This window comes from Saccoglossus kowalevskii, chromosome 2 (genome assembly GCF_978046115.1).
Source record: "Saccoglossus kowalevskii chromosome 2, keSacKowa6.1, whole genome shotgun sequence".
Taxonomy (NCBI): domain Eukaryota; kingdom Metazoa; phylum Hemichordata; class Enteropneusta; family Harrimaniidae; genus Saccoglossus; species Saccoglossus kowalevskii.
Genome location: NC_140642.1, coordinates 47,592,595 through 47,609,251, shown reverse-complemented (window position 1 = coordinate 47,609,251; position 16,657 = coordinate 47,592,595). Strand labels below are relative to the sequence as shown.

Below are 16,657 nucleotides of genomic sequence, written 5' to 3'. Positions count from 1 at the left end.
TACCAGGCACGACTTCATAGAAGAGGTCTTTAACCTTCACAATATCAGCATTAATATAATCTTTGAAAAAAAGAGGTACGCCATTGTTGGTTATGTATGAATTAAAAAACAATGGTTCATGCCAAATTTCATTATTTGACTGTAGAGAGCGCCATCTGATATTTACAACCAGTCTCCAAGCTTTTAGTATCTCTTGATAAAAAGGGGGGACATCCCCACATTTTGAAATGTCAATATTTATTTTGAAAATACTGGAGTCTAATTTCATATTTCTATACTTGTTTAAACAATACCACATAAAATATTTAAACTTATGAGTACATTCGGGGTCCATCATTTTCTTTACCCATTTTAAACGAAATGCAGCCTTTTTCGTACCAATATCAACCAGGTTCAACCCTCCGTGACTTACTGGCCTAGTTAGAACGTCATATTTAATAAGGTGCTTTTTACCGCTCCAGAAAAAGTTTGCAATATTTGTTTTCAGTTTGTTTACATACACATCAGGAATACTTAACACAGAGAGAGTGTACCATAGAGTTGATGATACTAGGCTATTAATAATTAAGATTTTACCACTGTATGTCAGTTTTCGGTGGGACCACTGTTTCATAATTTTGGTACACTTGTTAATTCTTTTTTCCCAATTGTCTTCCAAGTAATTACAGTTTTCATTTCCAACAGTAATCCCTAGCAAGTTAATCTTATTTACAGTGTTTTATGGGGAAAGGATTGTCAGTGCGCCCTCGCATTGTTCCGAGCCATAACAATTGCGTTTTATCATAGTTTAATTTTGCACCTGATGCGCCCTCATAGTCACTTAGAATTTAGAAAGACCTGTGCGCTGATTTGTCATCCCGGAGACTAAGCGTTGTGCCATCAGCATGTTGGTAAACAAGAGAAATATCTCGGCAGCCAGGCATACCAATGCCTGTGATTCCAGAGTTAGCTTTGATAGCAGCATTAAGGGGTTCGGCGGACAATACATACAAAATTGCAGAAATTGGGCACCCTTGTCTTATGCCGCGAGTTACAGTGAATGGTTTTGACAGGTAGCCATTACACTTAATGCTGCTATTCGCGCCATTGTATAATACCTTTATCCAATTCATGAAATCGTGTCCGAAATTAAAGGTCTTCAAGGTACTCATTAAGTATTGGTGATCGACTCGATCAAATGCTTTCATTTGATCGAGTTTAAAAAAAAAATACCTGACTGGTACGTTTCATTGACGTAGTCGATGAGATGGCTCATGCAAACAACATTGTCAACAATATCGCGACCGGGTATGCAGCAAGTCTGATCAGTGGATATAATGGTTCCAATAACGCTACGAAGGCGATTTGCCAGTGTTTTGGACAGAATTGTATAATCCATGTTCAAAAGGCTAATAGGTCTCCAGTTTTTCCACATACGTTTATCACAGTTTGATTTCGGTATGAGCGTAATAAAGGCCCGCTGCATACTACATGAGAGGGAACCAGTTTCAAGTGCCAAATTATAACAGTCGAGCAGGTCATGCGAAACATCGTCCCAAAACCGTTTATACCAAACAGTGGTGAGCCCATCACATCCGGGACTTTTATCATTTGTCATGTTTTGGAGTGCACAATGAAGCTCATCAATTGTCAATTGACTTTCGCAATTATTTTTGTCATCGTCATCAAGTCCAGCATTTACAAATTTTAGGAACTTATCAATATTTGTTTGATCGTGATATTCTTTATTATACAAGTCGGAGTAAAACAAAACGCCGTCAGCAAGTATATCATCGCTTGTATTTATCGTACTTCCGTCATCTCTTATTATATTCGTAATTAATTTTGAGTTTTGATGAGATTTTTCTAGATTAAAAAATTATTTTGAGCTAGTTTCGCCTTCTTCAAAATTTTTAATTTTACTTCTTATAATTGCACCATTGATCTCACTTTTAGTAATTGATTCAAGTTCTTTCTCGAGTTCAAATACTTTAGTTAAATTATAATCGACATATTTCGCTGCTTTGTGGTATTCATGGGCGATACGTTTTTCCAATGATTTTTTTTAATTTTATCAGGGTTTTCTTTTTCTTAATACTGTAGCTTATGGAAAAAAGCCGAATTTGCTCTTTTAGAGCATCCAACCAGACAAGTTTATTTTCAAAGTATGCACTTGCGGTTTTGGACATTTCTATTATTTCTTGGATTTTATTGGTGTATTCTTCATCTTGTAATAATTCGTTGTTAAACTTCCATATTCCCGGGCCTCTATTGACCCTATCAAATTTTATATTATACTTTAGTAGATCATGGTCACTAAATGGATATTTTACAATTTCTGATGATACACAGTAATGTATGTGAGAGGATTGCATTAACAGGTAATCAATACGGCTCTGTCGTAAAACATTGTTTACGTTATCATATCTACGCCAAGTGAACTGTTTAGCGTGTTTAAGTTGTCGTCGCCAAACATCAATGAGGGAATTTTGGTTCATTAAATTTAAAAGATTGGCACGTGATCTGTCGCCCGCTGTTGCAATACCTCCACTGTCCATTTCAAAGTTCTGTTTACAATTAAAAACGCCTATCACCAGATTAGCGCAATCAGGTAAAAGATATTGCCCCAGGCCATCGAAAAAATCACACCTGTCCTTAACTACAGTGGGAGCGTACACATTGATTATATTAACTTGTTGGTCATCAATGTCACATGTGAGCTGAACGATTCTTCCATTATTACAACAAGTTGTATTTATGACCTCAATTCCCGATTTTTCCTAACAAGACAACAAACACCTTGCCTTGAAGCTGTATCTGACGACAGACAATAAAATATTTCAAAGTCATTTTCTAATTTTTTTGTGATATCGTTTACACTACAATTTGACCAAAATATTTCTTGTAAACAAATTATGTCATAATGATTTGCTTTAAACAAATTAATTGTTTGCAATATCTTTTCACTATTTACAAAACCGTTGACATTAAGTGATACTAAAACACCATAAATAACGATATACTCACAAACATTGTTCTTATTGTTTACATTTGTTACTCTGTCCGTCTTCATTTTCCGCCTTTTTATCACCTTTTTTTGGAGTAAACGCTTGTCTTACTGCAGTGTTCTTTAAGTTGGGCTTCCGTGGTTGTTTCTTTCGCTGTCGAGATTCGTCTTGGCTATTTCTTGGTTCTTCCTCGCTTGAAAGATGCCGTTTCTGTCTGTTGCCGGATTCATTGGTGGAGGCGCGATCAAGATTGCTATGTGTATCTGTAGTTTCCATTTTTTCGGTACTTTCTTCTATAATATCTTCCTTCGATTTCTGTGCAGGTATGATATGTTCGTCGTGAGGTTCGTCACTTGTATCCCGCGATGTTGTAGTATCGCATTCAATTTCAGTTGTATCATGATTAGGTGGTGAGCTAGTGTTAATGTTTGTCCCATGCGCTGATTCATTTCTATCACTGTCATTGTTTTCAATGGAGTCAGCACCCACACTCTCGCATAGTTGAGCATAATGTCCTGTTTTTTTACATTTGAAGCAGCGCGACTGTGGACAATACCTTTCCGTGTGCCCGAGTTCTTGACATTGTTTGCACCTGTATTTGGGGCACTCGTAAATTAAATGATCATCACTCAGCATTTGTTGCAAACTTTTTGTTGATTACTGTGTAATAGTCTTACGTATTGACCATTTTCTTCCAATTTTACTGCGTACGGCAGCGATTTTACATGTGCAGGCATTTCAACACGAATAAAACGAGTGCCGTTTTCAATTTCAGGGGCATCTTTGTAATGTTTCCTGACTATTTTACTTCGAATAATACATCCGTATGATTCAAGCATTTCAATAATGACATCGTCGTCAAGGTAAGCCGGAATGCTAAAAAAGAAGAGAGTTGTAAAGTTCCTCACGAGACCATAGACATGTGCCTCTTTACTGTCGATAGACAGCCCCTGTTCAAGTAAGATCTCCACGTCATCAAAATTAGACAAGGTCACTTGCCAATATCCGTTCATTTTCACACATGCAACAAGTGAATCATTTCCAAAAATTCTCTGCAGCGCCGCGATAACATCGATTGCCTTGTATTCATTGTCCGCAATACATACCGTGTGGTTTTTCAATACAGCACGTCTGGGGTTGCTTTCATAGGCGGCGGCCATATTGGCCCCACCCAGCTGGGCGGAGTCAACTCGCGAAGACAGCTCAGAAACGCGAATTTGTCAGCTCAAATTTAAAAATAATAGGCAAGGTTTGTCAGTTAACCAGAAATCAAGCAGATGTGAGGACTTGACAGTTCTGTGACACAGGATGCAGTGGATTCAAATCGATTTCAGGAGCACCAGTCAGGCACGTCCATCTTGGACGAGAACTGGTGTATTCTGCAATGGTTTGGCAGTAGGCTGAATATTCGTCCGAATTGCACGGCATGAATTCGCGGGTTTCCGGTACGGTTACACAACGGTTACATGGCGGTTTTGCAGTAAATCCGCCGCGTAACCGTCGCGTAACCGTCGGACTATGGGGGGGTGGCATATCCGTCGCATAACCGTCAGCCGGAAATGCCCGATGCAGATTAACTTCAGTGATCGGACGAGAACTTGTGTATTCTGCATTGGTTTGGCAGTAGGCTGAATATTCGTCGCAATTGGATGTCATTTAATGCTACGGCTAGGCAAAAAATCATAGGAAAAAGTTAGTATGTAATGTGGAATAAAAATGTTGATGAGCCTACTGCACGTGGTATTCCTAGCCGGCCTCCCATGCAAGTACTAACCACGCCCGATGCAGCTTAACTTAAGCGATCGGACGAGAACTGGTGTATTCTGCAATGGTTTGGCAGTAGGCTGAATATTCGTCGGAATTGCACGGCATGAAATCGCGTGTTTCCGGTACGGTTACACAACGGTTACATGGCGGTTTTGCAGTAAATCCGCCGCGTAACCGTCGGACTATGGGGGTGGCATATCCGTCGCGTAACCGTCAGCCGGAAATGCTATGTTTGTCGTTCATTCAGTCAACCGTAAATCAACGGTAATTTCTGAAAAAACGCAGATTTCCGTTCAACGTTTATAATGTATACTTTTAAATAACCGCTGATTAAGTTGGACGGAAGAAACGTAAATGCAAAAATATACGCCAATTTACGTTGAAAGTGAAACAACAGCTGGGTAACCGATCATTACGTGAACGGTTTCCGGCGTATTCTTGTGTTCTTCCACATCATGTACGCAGAGTACGCCCATTTTAAATTACATTTATTTTGACGTTTTTCAGGAACTGCCTTATAATATTTATCCTTACATGGTGTGTATAACCGTTTACAATTTAAATGTGCTTTAGCAAATATAATAAAATTATTTCATATTCGTATATAGCGCCCTCGTACGGCTTGTTTTTATATTGCTTGTTAAGTACAATTACTCCCGCGTCATGATCCCGCCTTCAACGACAAACACAGTCGTGGCTTGAGGATTGATGTAACCCCAGACGTGCTTAGCTCCAATGCATCACGCTTCTTGTACGTCTTTATCAGTTCAATTTCATGACATTTCAAAAATCTAAAAAAAGTCTAGTATGATAGAACGAAGTTCCGTCATATTTTACGTTTTGGAGAAAAAAACGTGTAAGGGGCTGCACTTGAACTCAGCCAAGACAGCTCACACTTGTTTGTTAATACATTGTTTATAATCACGTGTGTTACTTCTACAACAAAAGAGGTGTCACCACTGTGGCATCAAGTGATATTTGTTTTGTCTGATGTGACTGAACCACGGTTACTAAAACCGTTACTGAACTTATAAACATAGTGTTGATTAACCTATGATTAAAACACACAATGAATGTTTCTTAAAACCATTATTTTCGAAAATCAGAAAAAGAGTGTCAGTGTTAGTATATTGTAGTACGTAATCATTTCTCAGCCAAGTCACTTTCGAGTACACATTAGTGGCGTTCACGTTAGAGATCTACTTGAACGCTCGGCACGAATCGAAATCAGTGGTGAATTTTCAGAGAACACATAACTATATATATATATATGATCGGATACAGTAGTAATGAATGAAATGAATGCAAACTGTCGTCGGTGACGAATATTCATGTGCTGCAACCGGTATTTTCTTGCAATGCTACATTGACGTAAACAAAAAAATCGAATCTTCTAAGACGTTCATTGCATGATGACTCGTAATAAATACTATAATAACAAAAGGAATTAATTTCAATATGTCAATTATTGTTTTCATCATATGTGTATCGCTTTTCATGTTTGGGTCAACTAACAGATCGACGAATGATAGCGTGATTTCTGCACGAGCCGAGTGGGTCCCGATGTGGGTCCGGACAAACGTAAACCCAGTACTGTAATTCTCCCCAAACATGAAAGCTTAAAATATCGGCACATGCCGAGATCCCAACATGTGCACGTAACGGATGCTGATGTTGAAAAGGCTGTAGACTGGTAGCTGTACAATTCTTAAATAAAATACGTTGGTCGTTACGTCCCTGGAATAAATTATATTCGAAGTTCATATCTAGTGCACTACTCTAGTGAAGAGGGACTTTGATTAAATGCACAATGAATGTGTAGCGGCACTGGTTTGTATACTTGCCTTGGCACAGCTATGCCCGTGTGAGAGACATTATGGAACTCTTAATAATATAATAAAATATTTAAATTTAAAATGTGTATTTGTTGTAATGTCAATGTAATGTGCCTGCTCAAAATCATCCGATACCTTGATAAAAACTATAATGGTCCATTAGAGGATGTGGATCTACATGCAAGTGTCAACTACGTTTGTTGCTATGAAATATGTGTGGTCTAACCAAGATCTGATTGGCCTAGAACAGTATACTATACCAAATTATAACCGAAAGAGAGAGACTATTCCACTTCCGTCTGAGGATAAAAACGAATAGAAAAATTGTAATTAAAATGTTCGTTGGTAGAAACTACATACAGAATGCTTTATCCCGATGCATATTTCGTCGAGAGACAATTTCGTCAAAAGTATGATGTGAATTGGCAGTGCTGAGCACCCTCCCCATGATAATATCATTTTTTGCTCCGCATTTATTGTAATATTACAAATTAAGAAATTCGCTGCAATTAATAAGTTGGTGGTTTGTTGATGTTAAATGGATAAGACTCAATTCACACACCAAGAGGTGTCATTCTTCAGTTAAGCAATACAATGTGACAGACTTCAGTCGAATACTGGTGGAAGTTTTGACCTGCTCTTAAAACAAGTCTTTTATTCCAAATAAGCAATACGAAGACAGAATTGGTTCGGTGACAGTCGGTAATGAGCTGATAATAGTTAGTATTGTGAGCATGTCGACGCGTTTTATACATCGTACGTTTAACCATGGAGCTCCATTGTTTAACATACAGCCTTACAGGCCTGCTTGAGCCAAATAGTGGAGTATTACTGAATCCAAGTCGCCACATCATCGTACGCCATGGCCCGGCCTCTTTTACGCCAAGCCTACATAGATTTACTCCGTCGAGTCTCGAAGCGGAAATAAACTCTGGCGACGAGAATGAGACTCGGACAATAGTGTACAGTAGCTAGCGTTAAGTTTACCGCATTCCATAGTTGGACAACTAGAATGCATTGTTCCATACAGTTACAACATAGCAACCGGTTTGACATCAAGAAAAAAATCGTTTTTTCAACTTTATATGCAGGCTGCTATTCCTTTTTTGTAAATTCTTAACCCTGTTAAACGATTAGATGGGCATAACTTGGCATATGCCAAGAAGCGGACCCAAACGGTTTGAAGGTTCTCAAACTCATTTCGACGAAGCAACTCTGACATTGCTTCCAGCGTCTCTTTCGTTACACTATTCAATCAGGAGAATGTAAAGTTTCACCTCGTCCAAAAACGTCCACGCACAATATAAATATAATTATAACCACAAAATGCCAGTACCGAGGATTGATTCCGATATTCTGATTAGTCCACCGTCCACCACTGTTCTATCTCCCTTTGTTCTATGTCAAAAATTAACGCTGTTTCGTTTGTCATTACTTTGCGCAAAATAACGACAAATGTGCAACAATATCAAGTACGAAGTCTAGGCAGGTAGTGTGAATAGATCTGGTGTCGTGGCCTGGGGTGCGAAAACAAAAGGGGCTTCCCCAAGGAAGTAGTTTACACGAACCAGCTCCCTGCACGAACCTAATTCGGGAAAGTAGTGTCACGTGAGTGTACTGGTCTACTGAAAACTCATCTAGTTGCGTTTTATGTTTGAGAATATTACTCAAACACCTTTTTACCTATCGATTTCTTCGTTCGTTATTTTCTCAAAAATCTGCCCACGCTCGCTGCTATAAACCGCCATTCAGAAATTCCGACCAGAATAAAGAAATGCCGACCGGCGCTATGCTATTTATTTGCAATACACACATGATGTCGGCCACTGGACCGTTATGCATCAGACTCGTAATATTACTAGTCTGGGGTTATGCTATTGTCACGACATGGAAGGAGTACCTTCCATGGTCACGGTAAGGTAGTGAGAAGGGTTTGACGACGTTTTTGAATAAAGTGTTCTCTGCCTGCTGTTTCATTCAGAACCATACTTTAGAATTTATGATTCAAAAGCCTAAATATAGAGGGACAAGTTCGCACTAACCGGACATTCATTGTTATCACGTGACAAAAAAAATGGCGAACCTTGTAAAAATGACGCGATTGCGAGAGCTCACAGCGGAATTTCCGCTTGAAATTTGCGCCATGCATTTCCCGTGATCAAGTTCATTGAAATGCGTCCCCGGCAATCAAAAGACCCATTTTTTTCGATTTCAAAGCAGGTTAGTTGTTTTTGTCCCATAACTATTTCATACTATTCCACAGAATATTATTATGTGACAAAGCATTTTCTAAAAAAAAAACAGACATATTTCACACCGTTATTATCTTGTGAATGTGTGAGTTTAAACGTCTGAACGCACCTAATTTTACAGCGGTGCCAATGAGTTCATTAATTATACCTGGGGTTACTCAACAGTAGGGAGTTGATTTGTAAATTGTGTTATGTCAAGTGGACTCATATAGTTATAACAATTTAAAATATAACACTTAAATGCACATAACCTGTTATTTCATTGTAACCAGGCGTGACGTTATGAAAACAACGTTTTACCCGCATCTAGAAAGATTATGAAATGGTCCCAATTGTGGGCGTGCCAACACAACGGCGCCATCAAGACTAGACTGGAAAAGACTCAAGTGTTTTGCAAAGTTCCAAGATATATTGTTAAATGACTGTCCAAATAATTCTCGGAACAGCTGCGATTGCTTCATGAATATTTATAAACTGATCAGAACTCTAAAACAACCCCTGGCACTGCGACAATGAGCGATAAAAACTGAAAACAGTTGTGACGTCGCTCAAGTGAAATTATTTAAAAAATGCACTCTTTTTTCTCTCTACATAGTCCCACTCTAAAGAGACTGTACTTATTTCTACCACAGTCCCTCAACACCCGGTTGGGAAACGCCTTTGTTCTAAGATGTTAATCCCCCCGATCGCTGGTAACAGTGTGCGTTATGCTTGTGGAGTGAAACCGGTGACTAGATTTACACTGTCTTCCGCTCTGCGCCTGTGAATCTTTGTCATTTTATACAGCTTATTTCGAAATTATTCCGAGTTGCGTATGTAATTTGTGTCCGTAAAAGCTTCCTGATAAGGCACGTGTAATTTAAACGATATGTTCATTTAATTGACATAACAAAAATCCAGAATTTCAGACCATCATAGCCAGCACTGTTCATTGCAGGGTGCCTTGTTACGGTGACGCTGTACAAAAAAGTTTACACCCTATGAAAATGCGTCCCTACATCTAAAACGATCACAGTCGTCATATTTTTGTTTAATATTTTAATTATTCCCCAACATAGATTATTTTGTGTAGAAGCAGTATTAAATGGTTCATTTCAGTCGATCATTTTACCGTTAGTTTTGCCCCCGTAGATATTTGTTTCCGCCCACGAACCAAGATGGTCGTCGAGTATCGTTCAAAGAAAACGACTGTTCGAAGTTTTTTTTTTTATTTTGATGCCTAAACTTTTGAAGAACCGTTGATTTATATCTTAGAAATATCCGAATCATGTTGGTGTACTCAGATTCCGATATTCTTCTCAGAAAATCACTGAATTAAACAGCTCCCTGATTTAGAGTGTACAAAAATTGTTCATGATATATCATTTATCTCCAAGGTTATATCTTGGATCTATGGTTATATCAAGATGGCGATTCGAATGACCAAATTCGATGTTATAGTGACAGTATCTGATTTTAACAAACCTCACAAACACACTTTTCCGACTTGAGCTATTATTTTATTAATATTGAGGTGGAAGTTAAAAATAGTGCCCAATGCTGTTTTAATGGCTGTTCTGTTTGTTTCGATCAAACTTAGATCGTGTTTTAACACGTAAACTACGTACGTTCGATACGTTTTTTGCGGCCCTGACAGAATGGATGGCTGTGTCGATGTCTCTGTTTCCGTAGCCTTCTTTCGTGGGCCGTCTTGCAATATATCATTCCAATCGATATCGAAATCGACAAAATCCTCGTAGTTTTCCCACATTTCGGTAAATAATGTACCGTCTCTCGCGTTGTGCCAAAAATCGAAACGAAGTGTATACGCATGCGTAGATGTGATTCAAGAAGGCTTCTGTTGTCATATGTCATACCATATGCTAATTTTATGGTAATAGAAAAGTAGGCTTGCGTTCACCTGGGTTAACTATGGAGGTAAAAAGAGACCTCCATGGGTTAACAAATAAACAATTTGACGAACGTGTAACACGCATTGAGACAAAAGAAGTATTATCGTTTCCCAACTGGAGGTTGAGAGAATGCGTTTCTATCCACCCCTTATCACGGAGATCTTACCATGGATCTTACATAACCAAAGCTCTTTATTAACAGTATATTTGTTCACAACTCCCGACTTCGGTCAAATTTATATTCTTGATTATCACAATAAAAATAACATTCCAAAGATTTTCTAAATTAAGAGTTGTAGTACTATCAGATTAAATACCACATCACAGTTGAGAGAATAAGTCAAAACTATATACAGTATACCATGGAACTATAAACCCCATGAAGAACAACCACTTCGTTTCCTTTGAACTATGATAGTTGCCGCGATGTCGAATGTTTATTTTGACTGTGTATTTCGTCGCATTAAAAAATAAGCCGATTTATGCAAATGAACGTTTATCTCCGACTATCGGTCATTTTCGGAGTCAATCGGGCGACTTCGGGAGATCACATGATCGAGTTGTTTCGGTTATAGCATAAAAAACAATGGTGCCCAGACAAAAATACTGATAAATGAGCGACATTCAACGTGAAAAAAACACATTGCCACTTCTGGCGATCGAAGGGAAACACGAAATAAGTCGGGATATCTCGACAACAAACAGCATACGAAACCCCATGTTTGGCAAACTTTCGCAACCTTAGTTTTTCGAGGGTTGAAAAAAACAAAACAAGAAGTAATCTAAAAACGACATTGAAAATTATGAAAACTCGCTAAAACTTCGACCCGTTGCATGATTTCCGGTACACTGAAGGTCACCCTGCAGACCGACTTGTTTGCGCATGCGTAGTGAACGAAATATTTTACTGTGCAGATATGAATTTTTTTTTTAAAGTTTTCCGTTTCCAGCAAAGCGGTTGATAAGGGCGTATCGGCGGCAACTAATATGGCGTATGACTAATGTTGTGGAAACAAAAGCGAAAGAACTGTAAGATAACCTAAGACAAAGTTTTTTTTAATCCTCTTAGTTTCGTTGTTCTTCCTGGGGTTTATAGCCAAATCAGGATAAACAGGCATTGTCAATAGAGTAGCCAAGGTGTTAAAAATGAATTATGTACTGGCAAACCAAATGCTGCTTTGGCATATGTCTCCAACGCGTTCCTTTTGGATCATTTAGTCTTTTTTTTGACTCAGCAGCTCTCAAAACCTAATATTAAATATAAGAACGAAACAAATCTGTCGCGATTTCACGCTTTCATGGTAAAGGGGTGGTGGCTGCTCCCCCGCTGTAAACCCCTGCGTTTACTATCAACTCTTTCTACCGTGTCCTTACTTGGTGACGTTTCTGAATTTATAAACTTGCCACGCTACTAATTTCGCCCAATCACCCGCTTTTATCGGTTTTAAGCAACCAATTATCACATAATATCCGACCACGGGATCTTTTCCGACCGAAAAAACTACCACATTTATATCACTTTCTTTTCTCACTCGCTTATTTAAAACACCAATTGCTGGCTCAAACACTGATCACTGGTACACGAGTGGTTGAATTTGTTGTTTCAATGGTAAAGTTTACAGATACAACGAGTAATAGAGTATTAATTACTATTAAAATCCGAACGACACGATACGGACGAACGACAATCTATGATACTTTGTATGGAGGGGGGAGGGGGTAGCTGGTACAGTTTACGGGAAATAAAAAGTGCCTTTTACAATTTACAAGGAAAAAAAGACGTTTTTACAATTTACAGTGATAATTGAATTTTGCAGTGAATTGTGTCATCTAGTCATTTCACAGTTTCGAAAATGTAATTTCGCTGGATTATTCTTTACGACTTTTTCAATTTGGATGTAAATTCTTGTACGTACCGAGAAAAATGACACATTTTTACAGTGTACGATAAAAATATTTGATTGATTACGTCGTACGTCTAGCCTGTGATTACACAATTACGGAATTTATTTTTCCAATTTCCGCTGTACGAAAAAAAAAATATTGCAATTACGTTGAACGAAAATTACCCTCCTTGCCCCCTTGTATCATTCGCGCACGCAACTTGAACTACGACCTTTTGTTTAACATGCTGAAGGAGCCGAACTGTGTTCCGTTTGAATCCAGGACTGCTCGCTCCTTTTATCAATGATTATCGAGACAGTTACTTGATAAAGCCAACGCTAACTTCCTAGGGCAAAGAAACGAAAAAAATATTGATGTGTTTTCCCAAAAATAACGATGCCAAAACCACGAATTAAAATGCGCGCAGCGGGCGATATTTTCAAAATAAAGCGGAAATTAGACAGGTTGGGTGAAATTAATACTGTGCACTCGGTTGGTATAAACAGATCCTTAAATCCGTAAAAATACGACCGGACAATATCTATCATTCTGAAATATGCCAAAGACAGAAACAAATGCAGCACGTTTTTTTATGAGCCGAAATAAACAAAACAAAAATTCTACGAACGAAGCAGACCCTGTTTGCAATGTTTATTTACACTGCGGCTTCTCTTAAACACATTCTCAAAATTTGCGATGTTAATTTTACAGACATTTAAACAGGACTGTGGTTTAAAACATTGTTATTCTGATATTTTTTGGTCAGCATATAAAATAAAAAATCTTTTGTTCAAAGGGCGGTGGTCATCGCGTCCTGTTGGATAGGGGACTCATAGGGACGTATACAACACGTGTGAACATTGCTTCATTACATGAAGTACGAAAACGCGCTGCGCAACGACCAGCGCCCTTCAAATTTGCACCTGTATCATACTATTTTAAAGGACGTTGACGTTTTTTTAGTTTGGAAAATAACTTTTCAAAAATGTGGTTATACACTAAATTTTAATGTAAACAACTAAGCATGTACGCCGAAATAACGGAATAGACTACTAGTATGTTTTAATATTTTTGTAAACTGAATGACGACATCATTTATGTGAACAACTGATCACCGATATCACGTAATTGACTATGTATTAAATATTTCTGTGAACAACTGATCACTTATATCGTGTAATAGACAACAACTGTAACAACCAGTCTTCTCGGTCATTATTATGTTCAGTATTATGTAAATTAGATAATGAAAAGTTCTTATTTGTATTGTTGTTTTATTTGCGAAGATTAATTAGAATGTACTGTATACACGTAATTTCTATTGCATGTTCAAGGGTACCAATATCCCGCCGTTTAGCGCCCCATCCACAGCTTTACCCTAATGTGATACCATGGAGGTAAAGGTCTTTTTTACCTCCATGGTGATACCAAGTGAAACGTATATTTTTACTATCGCATTTTACAAAAGTCGAAACTGGGTGTATCATGGTACAACACACGCTGCGACAACTGAGTGATCAGCGACATCTATGTTGGGCGATGTTTCAATGGTGAATTAGTTTATTTGAAATGGAGTGAATATGAATATGAACTCTATTACATCGTGTTTGAATTATGTGCAGAAATGGGCAATGACCTCCAGAGTTCACACATTAATATCTAATTAAATTAGCTTAACACGTGAAAAGCAGGAGATATATTAGATTAGTTTTATGTTTACCGATCTTCAACATTTTAGAATAAATGATAGCTCCCGTTGTCGAATCCGGAAGGCTTGGCTATTTTAAACTTCGTAAATAGCATCCTTTTCAAGCGATGACTTCATTCAAGTTTAATGAACGTAAGTGAAATGTATGGAAGAGTCACGATACTTGTACCTACGAAAGTTACGACTCTTATTCTTGAAATTGGTCATAAATACATGCATAAAATACAAGCATATACCATTTTTTTCAATGGCCCAAAAATCATACTTATTGTTTGAAATACTAGTAACTGATACTACACATATAACGGTAGGTGCGAATTTCAAATATTGAAACCCTTGGCCGAAACGTCCGTCCACCGGAACGCCCAAACCCAATTTTCTGTCATTTTAAATATAATTACTCAGTAAAGTAACAAGGAAGGTGTACATGTTCGATTTATAGTTATAAATCGATGCCAAAGCAAATTCAGAAAATGCAGATAACAGTATGTGACCAAGTTGAAAATAAGTTGATACAACACAATGTATGGTAGAGAATCGCCAGGTTTACACATTCCAGGCTTTATTTCTATCCGAGAAATTCTTACAATTCATTCATCTTACAACTAAAGTAAGCGAGTGAACAAAACACAAAGAAAAACCTAACGACAAAGAAAATACAAAAAGGTCACAAATACATAATACACTCGGCGTTTCAAGGAAGCATATTCAAGAAAAATATAATCGAGGTGCAATATACAGTTTAAATCAAATGAATGGTAAAAACATTGTTATGACAAATAGCACATGGTCGAACAATTCAGAATACAAGAGTATTACTCACCCCGTCAATTAGCAAACCCTAAATTCAATCCCGAAATACAGTGACAGTCTTCATAATTTACAGGAAGTGCCATTACAGCCTTTTTTAGGTGAAATTGCACACTGGAATAAGCCAAGCCGAGTACCTTCTCAATGAAAGTTTAGGAGTCCTCTGCCACACCCAGCCCAACTGCTAACTTGCCACGCCCAGGTTATCTGGGTAGTAATTTATGCAAATGAACCATCTTCCTTTTAGTGATTCTATAGAGTTTGTCCATTTTTGATGCGTACAGCAGTTACAAATAAAAACATGAAACAGTTATTTATTTAGATCATTTGATATCATTTACACCACACCTAACAAAATGGTTCTGAGACAATTCATTTGCAAACAGCAAACAGTGGAGTAGGGTAGAGTTGCGCCCTCTGTGGCTAAAACAACCATCTCCTGTAGCTGGTGCTACCATAGAAATAGTTGGCCACAAAGGGGTCAACGGAAAATAAATATTACAATGCTCACAAGTATAACAGGAAGTGGACACGGTGTCTCGACGTCAGTTATTTTTTTCGCTTTCACACATTATTATTTAGGCCGCAGTTTGGTTACGTCAGAAGTGTCCAACACGCCGGACGTCAGCGTGTTGTTTCTCGGTGTTTTCCTTTATGTACGTAGCACATTTCGACGAAAAGGTAGTCTGCATTATCGGAATAGTGTCTTAAATTGAAGTCTCTGCTTTTTTTGTTTCTACAATGCTGTCTTTGGAATAACCATTAAGAAATTAGTTTTCCTTTAATATATACCAACCATTAGTTTTGTTTCCTCGGCAAGCTAATTGACATCTCTCACAGCCATCCTGGTTGCAATTGTAAAAACAAATTTCACGAACCTAATTTAGTCAATGCATGGAGGTATCTGTTTATACCTCCATGGTCAATGATAGTTGCGGTTACGCAATCTAGCGCTTGATCATGCTGTAGTTAGGCCACCCATGGAGGCCCTTTTTACCTCCATGGGCTACCTAACCTTGGGATTAAAATGCAATGGTTGTCGCGCCGCGTCGTGTTTGATATGGACTCATAGCGACGTATACAACACGTTGTTTGCTTACATAAAATTCAAACACGCACTGAGCAAAGACCACCGCCTTTCATCAAAGGCCTCTTCTAAGCTATGATTTATTTATACCGCCCGAATATTTTGATTCGCAATTGAGTTAAGCCACAGCCCCTCCTCAAAAGCCTCCATTGTTTTACAATGTGAAACCACCTTATTATCGATAACCAGCAACATTTATTATCTTGAATATTACATTTAAGCCCAAATAATAAACGTCAACAATATTAGTAAATGCTAGAACAATCTCAATTATGAATTCTAAGTAGGAAGACTGAATAGACGTGATGTCACAGCGCCAACCGTAGTGCTTGTCATGATTACAAGATCCTAAAGCGGAAGTGATGCAATCGTAGAACGATTTTTAGCCCTTGAAAGAGAAGCAACGTCACAACAGTTATAAATCCGCCTGTCGCT

At 38.1% G+C, this 16,657-nt stretch overlaps 1 pseudogene; it reads right to left on the bottom strand.

The window, feature by feature from the left end:
- Window positions 1-4,712: 4,712 nt before the first annotated feature.
- Window positions 4,713-4,832, bottom strand: LOC144356623 (5S ribosomal RNA; annotated as a pseudogene).
- Between the last annotated feature and the right edge of the window lie 11,825 nt (window positions 4,833-16,657).